General features: G+C 38.2%; 1 protein-coding gene and 1 pseudogene across 2 annotated transcripts in view; one reads left to right on the top strand and one right to left on the bottom strand.

Annotated features, from left to right (window-relative positions):
- LOC122221344 overlaps positions 1-2,366 on the top strand; it is a 33,220-nt pseudogene extending 30,854 nt beyond the window's left edge.
- The window catches only part of NUBPL (nucleotide binding protein like), a 237,279-nt gene that overhangs the window by 95,081 nt on the left and 127,332 nt on the right, over positions 1-14,866 (bottom strand). The gene's annotated exons all lie outside the window — the stretch shown is intronic.

Genomic DNA, 14,866 nt, shown 5'->3' with positions numbered 1-14,866 from the left:
ACAAAATAACACTTTGACAAGTCTCATTAAGAAAAACATTAGAAATAAGAAAAGGGATTTAACAACAGCTATGAAGGAATGTTTTAACATTATAAAAGAATAATAAGTACAACATCATACCAATAAAATTTTCAAACTACACAAAATGGATCATTTCCTAAGAAACTAAAAATTAATAAAATTGACACAAGAAGAAGTAGAAAACCTGAATAAATAAATAACAGAAGAAAATGGAAAACAAAGATGAACTCATAATCCTATAAAAGAAATAAAGAAAACCTTATTTAAAATAGAGCTGGGGGCACCTGGGTAGTTCAGTCAGTTAAACATCTGACTCTTGGTTTCAGCTCAGGTCATGATCTCATGGTTTGTGGGATTGAGCTCCATGTCAGGCTGTGCGCTGACAGAGCAGAGTCTGCTTGGGATTCTCTCCCTCTTTCTCTGCCTTTTCCCTGCTCATGCTCTCTCTCTCTCTCAAAATAAATAAACACGTAAAATACAAATAATAAAATAAAACAAAATAAAAGGAGTCGGGAAGCTCTGAAGGAAGAGCTCCTGTGCATGTACCACTACATAACCAGCAGGAAGAAGGAAGTTAGAATTATTTGAACAAGGAAGTATAGTTTTTGAACAACAATTTTATCTCCTGCCTTTAAGGAAGGAGGACCCCTCCCTGCCACAGCAACAACACACTAACCACTGATTGCAGCCAATGAAAAACTGTCACTACCTCAAACTCTTGTTTTCACCAATAAAGCTTTGGTCAAACAACTATCTCCAATTTTCTCTTAAAACCTAATAAAAGCTGACCTTTCCATTGCCTCTTTGGACGTGGCTATGGCTCACTATAATTTGCTTGTCCTGGATTGTAATTCCTCTGCTAATCTTGAATAAACTCATTTTTTACTTAAATAAAATTATTCTTTGCTCTGTTTAAAGTTAACTCCCCAAAAAAGGCATTTGTCCAGGGAATTTTGAGAGAGTTCTTCCAATAAGGAAATTAATACACTAAAAAGAAAAATTAGTATAATCCTACATTTAAAAACTGGTACACTTAATCCATCACTGCATTAAAGGAATATGATCCTATAAATGGAAAATTTGTTAACACCAAAAATCTATTAATTAAGTTCATTAAATTAAGCAATTAAAAAAATGTTTAAAAATCCTTACCATTAGTCCCCAAAAAATGAAGTGCTAAAATTCAACTCTCGTTCCTATTTTTTTAGATTTTGGTATATATACTTCACCCTTGAACAATGGGGGAACTAGGGACACCAATCCCCCACACAAAAACCCACAAATAACTTTTGACTTCTTAAAAATTTAACTACAAATAGCCTACTGCTGACTGGAAGTTTTACTGATAATATGAACAGTTGATTAACACATATTTTGTATACTGTATATATTATAGACTGCATGTTTACAATAAAGTAAGCTAGAGAAAAGAAAATGCTAAGAAAATCATTTGGAATCCTAGATTGGTGGAGCCTGAGCCAGCACGGTAGTTAGTGCCTGTGTAACCCAGTTGGTACCACAGAAGGGACAGTGGCCACGGCACAGGCTCCACAGGGTCAGGAGTCACCATGCTGAAGGCAGTGTGGCGGGGTTGAGGTGGCTTCAGACCCAGACAGTGGCCCAGGCTGCAATCCTTGAGCTGTGAGAGGGGTTAAGAAGATGTTCATGTCTCCCTCTGACCAGTGGTGTCTTCACCTCTAGAGGGGTCATCCTCCTGACCCTTTGCAGACATGCTATCCAGCAACCAGTCTAGCCTAGTCAAGATGATGATTCACCCCCTTCCACACTATTCAAAGACTACCAGAACATTCCTGGAAATGAGAAGGCTAATGATGTCATACAAAGACTTTTGTCTTTGGAAATGGCCTACCAGAAAAAGAAGCTAAAAATCAAGCAAGAGCAGTTGATGAACAAGATCATGGCAAACCATGAGGACACCAGTACCCTGGACACTCTAATGGTTGCCTTGACTGTCAAGATCTGCAGTTATAAAGAATATATGCATAAATATTGAAAGGACAAAGCCCACAAGTGCTATCTGCTGATAAGCAGCAATCAGAGGAAAAAGATGCTCAAAAACTTCCGTAAGACCAACTATAATGTCTTTGAAAAGATATGCAAGGAGTTGGGGACTGAGCATACCTTTCTCCTCTGTACTACTGAAAAGCTCACCACTGTGGTGACCAAGAAGGTTCTGTATATTCACGTTTTCCAGGAGGCACAAAAGCAATCAATCAATCAATAAGCAAGCCCTAAAAGCTGCAACAGCAACCTGGAAACTAAGTCAGAAGAATCCACAGAGTCCTTCCAAAGCTGGGGCAGAGGCAATCAAAGGAAACCACTAAATTTTATTAGATTTTCAAAATTTTTAAGGAAACGAAAATACATTTACAGTACTGCCTTTATCGAAAAACAATCCATGTATAATCAGACCCAGGCTGTTCAAACCATGTTGTTCAAGGGTCAAATGTCCTTTAATTCGTTTTTAAACACAGTGAAGCTTTGAGAGTATATAAAGAACGTGCTATCTCTGGTTTTGATAACAGGAATCTGAAACACAGAATAATTAAATGAGTTGTCCAGAACCTAATCCAACCAACTACTTCTGAAACAAAGTGAGTTCAATAAGGAATGAAGTAAAATCAGCTTAAGTAGTAACATAAATACAACTGTGTTCAGCTTCCTTTCAATACAAAGAACTAGAAATCTGGAGTTAGCCTGAATTCCAAGTCCCATCCTTAGGTTATACTATAAATCTGACTGAGCTGTAGATAAGATTCAGATTATCCATCAGTGATGCTCTTTTCTAAGAAAGGCTCAAAAAGGAGGTAGTGATATTCCTGAATGCCATTCACAACAGTGGATAGTTGCCACAGTGCTGAGTATTTGACTCTGAGTTTTCTGAGCACAGGGCATTTCCAGGAATCAGTTTTTCAGCTGTCCAGTTACAAAATGAGACTTGACAGTAGTCTTTGAGCTTCTCATAAGCAAAGTGTTCTTGTATCCGCTCCTAGCACCTACCTTAGGATTTGGCAGTTATTACTTAGTAAATGTTTCTATTAAACGATTGAATGCTAGAAAGGAGAATTACAACAACAACAACAAAAATTGAGCACTCTATGGACTAAGCTAGAGAAGTAAATATTGCATTAACATAATAGTACCCATTTTAGAAATGATGATAAAACCCAGAGTCACAAAAAAAGTAATGTGTCTAAGTCAGATTTATTTTACACACCTAAATAGGGAATTTGGAATTCAAGCTGAGTCTCAATTTCTAGTTCTTTCCTCTGAATGTCTATGTCTCTTACTCTTTTTTTCAGATTTTCTACTTTTTCACATTCTACATTTCACTGTGGACTGTTTCTTCTAACCAATCTTCTGGTTCACTAATTCTCTTTTCAGTTGTAACTAAGTCGATGTTAAACTTAATGAACAAATTTTAAATAGTATTGTTTAAGTTTTAGAATTATCTAGTTCCTTTTCAAACCTGCTAGATTTAATTTTTTCTAGTTTCCAGGTCCTTGTTAAATCTTCATTCTTGGATTTATTTCTTTGAACACAGCAAACTTAGTTGTTTATAGTCTATCTCTAATAATTCCAATACCTCATCTACACTGAGTCTATTTCTATTTTCTGTTATATCTGCTAGTTCTTATTCATAGTGCCTTTTGTCCTTTTACACATGATTATTTTTGGCTGCATGTTGGACAATGCAATTGAAAAAAAAATTATTTCAAAAAATAAACTGATGCATTGGATAATAGCATCCTCCCCAACAATAACTTTCATTTACTTCTTTTCTCTACAAATCCAAGACTACTGTAACCCAAGTTCTAGACTTAAAATTCCCTGATCTAGCAGATGTTGGCTAAATTAGCATCAGTTCTCTTTGACTCTGAGGGCCCAGTATTCTGTGGTTCCAGCTCAGAGTAAGGGCAGACTACTCCTGGCAGACTCCAGGTTTTATTTATACCCCAGAGTCTTGTGAAGCATCTGAAAGCAAAAATCAGTTTCATAGCTGCTAGGTAGGCTACAATCAACAAATATCCTTAGAACAAAGTAATTTTGAGGAAATTGGGTTATTTCTATCACTTTTATCCTCTCCCAGATTCTTCTAAGAATTTGTGATTCATATTTTACCCAGCTTCTTTAGTTGTCTTTAGCAGGAGAGTTAGTCCAAATTACCTAAATTGCCATTATATAATCAGAATCTTTTACTAAGTCAATTAAATCTATATAAGCTGAGAATAAAAGGAAATGTCTTTGTTAAAAGGAACATACAGCAAACATCACACCTAATAGTGAAAGAGGAGAAATACTGCCATCAATATCATATGTGAGACAAGGTAACTTCTGCCACTATTACTATTTAAAATTCAACTGGTGGGGCACCTGGGTGGCTCAGTTGGTTAAGCGTCCGACTTCAGCTCATGTCCTGATCTCACGGTTAGTGAGTTCGAGCCTGGCATCGTGCTCTGAGATGACAGGTCAGAGACTGGAGCTTGCTTCGGATTCTGTGTCTCCCCCTCTCTTTCTGTCCCTCCCCTGCTTGTGCTCTCCCTCTCTCTCTCAAAAACAAACAAATAAAAAAATTTTTTAAATAAAATTCAACTGGTGATTCTAGACAATGCAATAAGAAACAATTAAGAAATATAAGCATTATAGGGGCGCCTGGGTGGCACAGTCGGTTAAGCGTCCGACTTCAGCCAGGTCACGATCTCGCGGTCCGTGAGTTCGAGCCCCGCATCAGGCTCTGGGCTGATGGCTCGGAGCCTGGAGCCTGCTTCCGATTCTGTGTCTCCCTCTCTCTCTGCCCCTCCCCCGTTCATGCTCTGTCTCTCTCTGTCCCAAAAATAAATTAAAAACGTTGAGGGGGTTCCGGAAGATGGCGGCGTAGGAGGACGCGGGGCTCACAGCGTGTCCTGCCGATCACTTAGATTCCACCTACACCTGCCTAAAGAACCCAGAAAACCGCCAGAGGATTAGCAGAAGGGAGTCTCCGGAGTCAAGCGCAGACCAGAGGCCCACGGAAGAGGGTAGGAAGGGCGGCGAGGCGGTGCGCGCTCCACGGACTGGCGGGAGGGAGCCGGGGCGGAGGGGCGGCTCGCCGGCCAAGCAGAGCCCCCGAGTCTGGCTGGCAAAAGCGGAGGGGCCGGACGGACTGTGTTCCGACAGCAAGCGCGACTTAGCGTCTGGGAGGTCAGAAGTTAACAGCTCTGCTCGGAAAGCGGGAAGGCTGGAGGACAAAGGGAGGGAGAGCTGCTGAGCCCCCGGACGGCAGAGCTCAGCTTGGCGGGGAACAAAGGCGCTCACCAGCGCCATCTCCCCCGCCCATCCCCCAGCCAAAATCCCAAAGGGAACCAGTTCCTGCCAGGGAACTTGCTCACTCCGCGCAAACACCCAACTCTGTGCTTCTGCGGAGCCAAACCTCCGGCAGCGGATCTGACTCCCTCCCGCTGCCACAGGGCTCCTCCTGAAGTGGATCACCTAAGGAGAAGCGAGCTAAGCCTGCCCCTCCAGCCCCCGTGCACCTTGCCTACCCACCCCAGCTAATACGCCAGATCCCCAGCAACACAAGCCTGGCAGTGTGCAAGTAGCCCAGACGGGACACGCCACCCCACAGTGAATCCCGCCCCTAGGAGAGGGGAAGAGAAGGCACACACCAGTCTGACTGTGGCCCCAGCAGTGGGCTGGGGGCAGACATCGGGTCGGACTGCGGCCCCGCCCACTAAATCCAGTTATACACCACAGCACAGGGGAAGTGCCCTGCAGGTCCTCACCACGCCAGGGACTCTCCAAAATGACCAAACGGAAGAATTCCCCTCATAAGAATCTCCAGGAAATAACAACAGCTAATGAACTGATCAAAAAGGATTTAAATAATATAACAGAAAGTGAATTTAGAATAATAGTCATAAAATTAATCGCTGGGCTTGAAAACAGTATACAGGACAGCAGAGAATCTCTTGCCACAAAGATCGAGGGACTAAGGAACAGTCACGAGGAGTTGAAAAACGCTTTAAACGAATTGCAAAACAAAATGGAATCCGCGATGGCTCGGCTTGAAGAGGCAGAGGAGAGAATAGGTGAACTAGAAGATAAAGTTATGGAGAAAGAGGAAGCTGAAAGAAAGAGAGATAAAAAAATCCAGGAGCATGAGGGGAAAATTAGAGAACTAAGTGATACACTAAAAAAAAATAATATACGCATAATTGGTATCCCAGAGGAGGAAGAGAGAGGGAAGGGTGCTGAAGGGGTACTTGAACAAATTATAGCTGAGAACTTCCCTGAACTGGGGAAGGAAAAAGGCATTGAAATCCAAGAGGCACAGAGAACTCCCTTCAGACGTAACTTGAATCGATCTTCTGCACGACATATCATAGTGAAACTGGCAAAATACAAGGATAAAGAGAAAATTCTGAAAGCAGCAAGGGATAAACGTGCCCTCACATATAAAGGGAGACCTATAAGACTCGTGACTGATCTCTCCTTTGAAACTTGGCAGGCCAGAAAGGCTTGGCACGATATCTACAGTGTGCTAAACAGAAAAAATATGCAGCCGAGAATCCTTTATCCAGCAAGTCTGTCATTTAGAATAGAAGGAGAGATAAAGGTCTTCCCAAACAAACAAAAACTGAAGGAATTTGTCACCACAAAACCAGCCCTACAAGAGATCCTAAGGGGGATCCTGTGAGACAAAGTACCAGAGACATCACTACAAGCATAAAACATACAGACATCACAATGACTCTAAACCCATATCTTTCTATAATAACACTGAATGTAAATGGATTAAATGCGCCAACTAAAAGACATAGGGTATCAGAATGGATAAAAAAACAAGACCCATCTATTTGCTGTCTACAAGAGACTCATTTTAGATCTGAGGACACCTTTAGATTGAGAGTGAGGGGATGGAGAACTATTTATCATGCTCCTGGAAGCCAAAAGAAAGCTGGAGTAGCCATACTTATATCAGACAAACTAGACTTTAAATTAAAGGCTGTAACAAGAGATGAAGAAGGGCATTATATAATAATCACAGGGTCTATCCACCAGGAAGAGCTAACTATTATAAATGTCTATGCGCCAAATACCCGAGCCCCCAGATATATAAAACAATTACTCATAAACATAAGCAACCTTATTGATAAGAATGTGGTCATTGCAGGGGACTTTAACACCCCACTTACAGAAATGGATAGATCATCTAGACACACAGTCAATAAAGAAACAAGGGCCCTGAATGATACATTGGATCAGATGGACTTGACAGATATATTTAGAACTCTGCATCCCAAAGCAACAGAATATACTTTCTTCTCGAGTGCACATGGAACATTCTCCAAGATAGATCATATACTGGGTCACAAAACAGCCCTTCATAAGTTTACAAGAATTGAAATTATACCATGCATACTTTCAGACCACAATGCTATGAAGCTTGAAATCAACCACAGGAAAAAGTCTGGAAAACCTCCAAAAGCATGGAGGTTAAAGAACACCCTACTAACGAATGAGTGGGTCAACCAGGCAATTAGAGAAGAAATTAAAACATATATGGAAACAAACGAAAATGAAAATACAACAATCCAAACGCTTTGGGATGCAGCGAAGGCAGTCCTGAGAGGAAAATACATTGCAATCCAGGCCTATCTCAAGAAACAAGAAAAATCCCAAATACAAAATCTAACAGCACACCTAAAGGAAATAGAAGCAGAACAGCAAAGGCAGCCTAAACCCAGCAGAAGAAGAGAAATCATAAAGATCAGAGCAGAAATAAACAATATAGAATCTAAAAAAACTGTAGAGCAGATCACCGAAACCAAGAGTTGGTTTTTTGAAAAAATAAACAAAATTGACAAACCTCTAGCCAGGCTTCTCAAAAAGAAAAGGGAGATGACCCAAATAGATAAAATCATGAATGAAAATGGAATGATTACAACCAATCCCTCAGAGATACAAACAATTATCAGGGAATACTATGAAAAATTATATGCCAGCAAATTGGACAACCTGGAAGAAATGGACAAATTTCTAAACACCCACACTCTTCCAACACTCAATCAGGAGGAAATAGAAAGCTTGAACAGACCCATAACCAGCGAAGAAATTGAATCGGTTATCAAAAATCTCCCAACAAATAAGAGTCCAGGACCAGATGGCTTCCCAGGGGAGTTCTACCAGACATTTAAAGCAGAGATAATACCCATCCTTCTCAAGCTATTCCAAGAAATAGAAAGGGAAGGAAAACTTCCAGACTCATTCTATGAAGCCAGTATTACTTTGATTCCTAAACCAGACAGAGACCCAGTAAAAAAAGAGAACTACAGGCCAATATCCCTGATGAATATGGATGCAAAAATTCTTAATAAGATACTAGCAAATCGAATTCAACAGCATATAAAAAGAATTATTCACCATGATCAAGTGGGATTCATTCCTGGGATGCAGGGCTGGTTCAACATTCGCAAATCGATCAACGTGATACATCACATTAACAAAAAAAAAGAGAAGAACCATATGATCCTGTCAATCGATGCAGAAAAGGCCTTTGACAAAATCCAGCACCCTTTCTTAATAAAAACCCTTGAGAAAGTCGGGATAGAAGGAACATACTTAAAGATCATAAAGGCCATTTATGAAAAGCCCACAGCTAACATCATCCTCAACGGGGAAAAACTGAGAGCTTTTTCCCTGAGATCAGGAACACGACAGGGATGCCCACTGTCACCGCTGCTGTTTAATATAGTGCTGGAAGTTCTAGCATCAGCAATCAGACAACAAAAGGAAATCAAAGGCATCAAAATTGGCAAAGATGAAGTCAAGCTTTCGCTTTTTGCAGATGACATGATATTATACATGGAAAATCCGATAGACTCCACCAAAAGTCTGCTAGAACTGATACATGAATTCAGCAAAGTTGCAGGATACAAAATCAATGTGCAGAAATCAGTTGCATTCTTATACACTAACAATGAAGCAACAGAAAGACAAATGAAGAAACTGATCCCATTCACAATTGCACCAAGAAGCATAAAATACCTAGGAATAAATCTAACCAAAGATGTAAAAGATCTGTATGCTGAAAACTATAGAAAGCTTATGCAGGTAATTGAAGAAGATATAAAGAAATGGAAAGACATTCCCTGCTCATGGATTGGAAGAATAAATATTGTCAAAATGTCAATACTACCCAAAGCTATCTACACATTCAATGCAATCCCAATCAAAATTGCACCAGCATTCTTCTCGAAACTAGAACAAGCAATCCTAAAATTCATATGGAACCACAAAAGGCCCCGAATAGCCAAAGTAATTTTGAAGAAGAAGACCAAAGCAGGAGGCATCACAATCCCAGACTTTAGCCTCTACTACAAAGCTGTCATCATCAAGTCAGCATGGTATTGGCATAAAAACAGACACATAGACCAATGGAATAGAATAGAAACCCCAGAACTAGACCCACAAACGTATGGCCAACTTATCTTTGACAAAGCAGGAAAGAACATCCAATGGAAAAAAGACAGTCTCTTTAACACATGGTGCTGGGAGAACTGGACAGCAACATGCAGAAGGTTGAAACTAGACCACTTTCTCACACCATTCACAAAAATAAACTCAAAATGGATAAAGGACCTGAATGTGAGACAGGAAACCATCAAAACCTTAGAGGACAAAGCAGGAAAAGACCTCTCTGACCTCAGCCGTAGCAATCTCTTACTCGGCACATCCCCAAAGGCAAGGGAATTAAAAGCAAAAGTGAATTACTGGGACCTTATGAAGATAAAAAGCTTCTGCACAGCAAAGGAAACAACCAACAAAACTAAAAGGCAACCAACGGAATGGGAAAAGATATTTGCAAATGACACATCGGACAAAGGGCTAGTATCCAAAATCTATAAAGAGCTCATCAAACTCCACACCCGAAAAACAAATAACCCAGTGAAGAAATGGGCAGAAAACATGAATAGACACTTCTCTAAAGAAGACATCCGGATGGCCAACAGGCACATGAAAAGATGTTCAGCGTCGCTCCTTATCAGGGAAATACAAATCAAAACCACACTCAGATACCACCTCACGCCAGTCAGAGTGGCCAAAATGAAGAAATCAGGAGACTATAGATGCTGGAGAGGATGTGGAGAAACAGGAACCCTCTTGCACTGTTGGTGGGAATGCAGATTGGTGCAGCCGCTCTGGAAAGCAGTGTGGAGGTTCCTCAGAAAATTAAAAATAGACCTACCCTATGACCCAGCAATAGCACTGCTAGGAATTTATCCAAGGGATACAGGAGTACCGATGCATAGGGGCACCTGTACCCCAATGTTTATAGCGGCACTCTCAACAATAGCCAAATTATGGAAAGAGCCTAAATGTCCATCAACTGATGAATGGATAAAGAAATTGTGGTTTATATACACAATGGAATACTACGTGGCAATGAGAAAGAATGAAATATGGCCTTTTGTAGCAACATGGATGGAACTGGAGAGTGTGATGCTAAGTGAAATAAGCCATACAGAGAAAGACAGATACCATATGGTTTCACTCTTATGTGGATCCTGAGAAACATAACAGAAACCCATGGGGGAGGGGAAGGAAAAAAAAAAAAAAAAAAAGAGGTTAGAGTGGGAGAGAGCCAAAGCATAAGAGACTGTTAAAAACTGAGAACAAACTGAGGGTTGATGGGGGGTAGGAGGGAGGGCAGGGTGGGAGGGAGGGCAGGGTGGGTGATGGGTATTGAGGAGGGCACCTTTTGGGATGAGCACTGGGTGTTGTATGGAAACCAATTTGACAGTAAATTTCATATATTAAAAAATAAAAAAATAAAAAAAAAAAAAAAAAAAAAGTTGAAAAAAAAATTTATAAAAAAAAAAAAAAAAAAAAAAGAAATATAAGCATTACAAAAGAAAGGAGCACCTACCTAGAAATTCTACTGAAAAGCTATTAGAATAAATAATACTGTTTACATGGTCAAATACTAGAAAAACAAAAATCCATTTCCTAGACCATAGCAGTTACTAAAATATATAAGCAAAAAGATTTCATTAGTGTAGAAATAATAAGAGTTTAGGAATAACTTCAGTAATATGATGTTTTAATCTTTATGTTCCAGTGAACATAAAAAACTTGTATATTTAAATATAGGTGTCTCTATTATAGGATCATTTATAAAAAGGTAAGACTTTGGAATATAAAATGTGACTGAAATAAATTGGTGCTCTTTTACTTTTATTTCTTTACTTGCTTATTATCTAACTCCCTTACCAGATTATGTAAAAGGGCATGGATTGTGCCCGTTTTGCTCATTATTATATATTCTGCATATACTGTCTAGTACATAGGAGGTAAGATATACATATTTGTTGAAAAATTGTAAGTGAATAAACTCATCCAATTTTTGAGAAGCTTTTTAATGTTTTTTATTTTGTATGAAGTTTACATTAACTAAAGTTCACCTTTTATATAGGTGATCAGTTTAAGAGGATACTAAAATCTCAAGTTCAAAATCAGATAACAAATAAGTCATAACTTTGGCTTTCAAGTATTTAAAAGCAATTTGAAAGAATGATATCATAGAAACATATACTCATAGCATGTGACACCTCATTAAAAAAGATGGAGGGGCAGAAATCAACCAGGTTAGTGACTACAAAATAATACCACTTGAGGAGGGACAAGGAGAATAAGAATCCTACCTCTTGATCATTAAAAAGGTATTCACTTTTGGGGCACCTGGTGGCTCAGTCAGTTAAGCATCTGATTCTTAATTTTGGCTCAGGTCACGATCTCACAGTTCATGAGATCAAGCCCCACATAGGGATCTGTGTCGATAGTCCAGAGCCCACTCAGGATTCTCTTTTTCACTCTCTGCTCCTCCCCTACTCATGCTCACTTGTGTGTTCTCTCTCTCTCACTCAAAATAAATAAATAAACATAAAATTTTTTCAAAAAAGTTATTCACTTTTACAATCATAGAGCTATCTCAGAATCTCATTATAGTTGATGCTTTTGCAAGTTTCTCTGTTCCCAGTAAACCTAGATTTGATTTCTTATGCGCTTTACAAAGATACTTTCATGTTGTAAGGTGGTTCTAACAAAAAAACTTAATGTATCTACTCAAGTAAATACTTTTCAAATAAATCTTTCTAATATTTTATAGCACAACACAAGAAAAGAAACAACCCATTTAACTAAGATGTCAGTTTCCATTTCCTCACTTAGGTTAATGAGAAATAAATATCAAGTAAAAACCACCTGAATCCACTAAAAATATGAGTGTTTTAAATGCTGTGATGCAAAATAGTTGAAAACACTACCTTCAATTTTTCCCTTTGTAACAAAACTTGGATTTCAGCTGACAACTTCTATACTAGGTTTTAATCCAAAGCAATTTAGAAACAGACAAGTCAGAAACTCCTTAAAAATAAATTAGGGCTTATAATGAAAATGCTGACAGATGCTTTCTTTATAATAATGTCTAGTGAGACTACTGTATTTTAGCAATGACTACATCACAATATGTATGCAAGTGCTGAACATTAAAATGCAACAATGTCTAGCTTATAATTAAATCAAGACCATGAATAGTTCAGTAAAACATGTTGTAAAGAAAGTGTGATGTGACAAGAAAATACACTAAGTTAAAATATAATGCAACTAAGGATTTATTAGAACTTGCCTTTCAGAAGATTTAAATAAGAAGAAATATAAACATAAATACTAGCAAGAGAAGTAAAAAAGTAAAAATTCAGTAAAGGCTAAAAATAATTTATTTCCAATGTGAATGGTATGTACCATAATTACTTATGAAACTATATCCATCATGAGATGATCATACTTCTAGACTAAGGTCAAAACATAGATTTTTAAATATATATATATAGAACTTTAAAAAATGTTAGTATTCCTGCTTCTAGGATCTTTCATCAGCTGCTCAGCTTTCTGCTGCTGCTACCTTTTCTACTCACTCTTCATGCTGTCCTTGTCTTTGATTGTTACAAGCCACCATTTCCATCAACCACTACTTCTGAACTCTCCACACCTGTAATGCAACATATAATGGTTGTCAAAGCAATCTGGGGATAAAAACACAGCATAAACAATTCTACCACATTCAAATAAATACAGTAAGCCTTTTTTTACTGAGAGGCTATAACTAAAGAACCAACTTCATGTTTCAAAGCAAAGTAGAAACTCAGGAGCATTACACAAACAGCTTCTTTATTATAAAGCTATATATAGGCCTCAACATAAATATGATACCAGTGCATCGCTGATCTTAAAACAATTTGCAATGAGCTTTCTTAAATGACAAACACTATTTTCTCTAATTTCCTATAATAAAAATATTGGATTTGTCCTTTTTAACTTTGAAGATCTAACTGGCTTTATTAAACAAACAGGTAGCATCTCATCTAGACATAGAGGGGAGCTCCTTGGATTTCTCTTTTGCACAGGTATGTTCTAGTGGGTTATTCACTAACTCAGTGGTTCTCAACAAGGGACAATCTGCTCCCCAAGGGACATTTGGCAATGTCTGGAGACATTTTTCATTGTCACGAATGAGAGGAAGGGTGCTACTTGCATCTGATGAGTATTGAGAAGTCAGAGATGCTACTAAAAATCTTACAATATAAACGACAGACCTCCCACCAAATCACCTGACCCAATATATCAATAAAGCCACTGTCACTGTTGAGCAATCTTCTCCTAACTCCTTTGTTTTCTTACCAAGCAGCAATTTCCCATAGTTTCCCTCATCTTTAACCAAAAAAATATTCAAACCATCAACCAAAATCAGAACCAAACTTAAGAAAAATACAAGTGAAGTACATAAATGACTTCCACGAATAACTGACTCATTCATTCATTCAACAAACACATGAGGCACAGTACTAGGCATTGAAGATACTACGGTGGCCAAGAAAGACAAGATCTCTACTTGCATGCAGCTTATGTTCTAGTAATTCTCAAGTTGAAAAAAATCTTCAAACTAAGTAAAAAACCTTCAGTGCCTGACACATTCTGGCAAACTGATGCAGCTACGTGGAAACAGTTCCCACTGATAGAGCATTCTATTTTTGAAACTGTCCTTATTACAATAAGCCAAAATAATTTTCACCCTCTGATGACAGTTCTGTTCTCCCGAGTCATAAAAAACAAATCCTTGTTCCATAGGACGACCCTTTACAGATTTAAAGACAGCTATCCTGCATCTCTGAATTTTGTCTCCTAAAAGCTAAAATAATTCCATTAGAACCTCTAGCAGCCCTTATGTAGGGCTTAATACCCTTAAGACATGAGCCTTAAAATCAGAAGGAAATGAGCAAAAACACTAAAGTTTTATAAGAATTTAGGCTATTAGGAATTGCTAACTTTTTTTAACAATCTTGCCTGAACCCACAAAACTGATTTTAATAAGAATATAAATGTACTAACTCTTATGTACAAAGCAATATAGCTGACACGGCAGATATATTATCACATTTAATTATCACAATACTATCTTCACTTTAGATGGAGAAATAGGCTTAGAAAGATTAAAGAAATTTTTCCAAGATTATATCCTTGCCCTAAACCCATGCTCTTTTTGCTACAGCATATTACCCAAAAATTGTGTTGGTTTTTGTATTTTAATTCAATTACTGAGTTTTCATTATTTCCATCAATCAGTTTTACACTGATGCTAAATCTTGGAGTAGTTTATGCTTAAATAAAGAAGAAACTTGTTCTAATAAAAAAGCATTCTAACCTTGAGTGCCTTTTATTAAGAATATACACATTCTTTAAATTTTTTTTTTTTGATGTTTTTATTTATTTTTGAGACAGAGAGAGA

The sequence above is a fragment of the Panthera leo genome, chromosome B3 (assembly GCF_018350215.1).
Source record: "Panthera leo isolate Ple1 chromosome B3, P.leo_Ple1_pat1.1, whole genome shotgun sequence".
In the NCBI taxonomy this organism is placed as follows: Eukaryota; Metazoa; Chordata; class Mammalia; order Carnivora; family Felidae; genus Panthera; species Panthera leo.
This window is presented reverse-complemented; position numbering and strand designations above follow the sequence as displayed.